Here is a 1,850-nt window from a genome sequence, read left to right as displayed (position 1 = left end):
CTTTATCCAGCACTACCAGGGGATTTTCCCTCTCCACTTGCGTCAGGTAAGTGTTAACCAACTTAATGGGACTGCTGAAGGGAGGTAAAATTGAAGTGTGGGAATGAGCAGGTCAAACAAATAATTATACTAGCACATGTAAGACATTTTTTAATCCATATCTGCATTTCACCAAATTTCAGCCACTGCAGCTTCGGGGCATGAGACCGGCCTTGGCACCTCAGCTCATAGCCCAGGTATCTTGTTCTCTAATTAAGAAGCGTAACTGAGTTTATAAACACAGTTTTGAGCCTTTGTTATTTCAGGTGGTGTTTTGACCTTAGAAGCACAAGGCCCATCCACCTCAGGTTCAACAGGTTAGTTTATAATTGGAGCATTAGCTAGGAGCTAATTGTGCAGATATTAATTATGACTCATGAGCTATTGTTTCAGACATTATTGTTATATGGTTGTCGCTTCTAATTACCAATAGGGCCTAAAAGTAAAAATTTTCCATTAGGATTCATGTTTTAATTTTAGGGCACATCTCTGAGGCACACGTTTCTGGGTTGAGAGGCGTCGCTGTCGGCTTAACCGCGCATTGCATTATAGGATGTTTCCCATAGTGACGTCACACGCGATACCACTTGACCGGGAAAATTTTTCTGCTAGGGGGGAAATTTTTCTGCTGAATTTAGCGGAAAAATTATTTTCACTAAATTTAGCGGAAAAATTTCACGCCAAATTTAGCGGGAAAATTTTACCCTCGTGACATCGCACGTGACGTCATGTCTGACATCACGTGAATGAATGTGGAGTCACTGGAAATTTAGCGGAAGATCTTTTCCGCTAAATTTAGTGGAAAAATTTCCCCGCTAAATTTCGCAAGGATATTGACGTCCCGTGACCTCAACACCAATTCAGTTTCCCCACTAAATTTAGCGGGGAAGTTTTCGCTAACTCTCCGGCTAAATTTAGCAGGAATATTTCCCCGCTAAATGGGACGTACGGGAGCAGGACAGGAGGAGGGGCATACCCTCCCCTCCTCCTCCTCAAGAGCTGTGCTCTAAGGCATCAGTTCAGGTTACAAATAGTATAAATGACTTCAGGTGGCTATTCTCGGGCTGCCTTTACTAACACTTCTAAATAAAGTAGTCACTTTTAAAGAGAAGCTGCTATGTAGGGATGACATGAAGGTTTTTATAGGTGCTAATTTTATTGTTGATTTCAAGAATGTTTCTCTGCACATTGTGTCTAATGCCTGGGTGAAGAACATTCATATTGCAGTGGTGTACAGCAAAATAATGCCTCCTAGCATATTTCAGTTGTGCAGAGCAAATTAAGTTCACCTTAATCCCGTAGAAACTTGAGTTTTATTTTTTTTTTTGCAGACATAAAACGTGAAAATTTTCTTGCAGCAAACATGAAGAAATGTACAGGATCTCCTCGAAAAAATGATGGCCTTTCTCAACGAGGTAGGTCTAACTCTAAACTTCAATACTCTTTTTTATAACAGGCCTATACATTTAGTGACATGTCTTGAAAAGCCACCACCCCAACTGTTCTTGTTCTGTTTCAATCTGCTAGTCTTTCAAAAGCAAGTTCTACGACATCTGCAAGTAATGAGGCTCATGCTGGAGCAAAACAGAGAACTTTTGGAAGCCTTGCAAGCTGGGAACATGCGCAGCGAAGCCATAGTCCCCTCACTTCTGCCAGAGCCATTCAATGACATGCAAGATTTCACATCGTTTGACGAGACAATTCAGGAGGCCACAAGAGATCAGCTGGTAAGAGTCTGCTTAAGATGCACTGGTAAAACTTAGGATTGTCTGTAAATGGTTTCCAGACGCTCTTGTATCTAATTGCAAAAA

The 1,850-nt window shown here is 41.4% G+C and overlaps 1 long non-coding RNA gene across 1 annotated transcript; it reads left to right on the top strand.

The window, feature by feature from the left end:
* The first annotated feature begins 300 nt into the window (after positions 1 to 300).
* LOC115311116 lies at positions 301 to 1,629 on the top strand. The gene is made up of 3 exons (XR_005714667.3): positions 301 to 356; positions 1,398 to 1,454; positions 1,567 to 1,629. It is a non-coding gene; the product is annotated as an uncharacterized LOC115311116 (long non-coding RNA).
* The last annotated feature ends 221 nt before the right edge of the window (positions 1,630 to 1,850 follow it).

The sequence above is a fragment of the Ixodes scapularis genome, unplaced genomic scaffold, assembly GCF_016920785.2.
Source record: "Ixodes scapularis isolate PalLabHiFi unplaced genomic scaffold, ASM1692078v2 PGA_scaffold4__175_contigs__length_147842914, whole genome shotgun sequence".
Classification (NCBI taxonomy): Eukaryota; Metazoa; Arthropoda; class Arachnida; order Ixodida; family Ixodidae; genus Ixodes; species Ixodes scapularis.
This window is presented reverse-complemented; position numbering and strand designations above follow the sequence as displayed.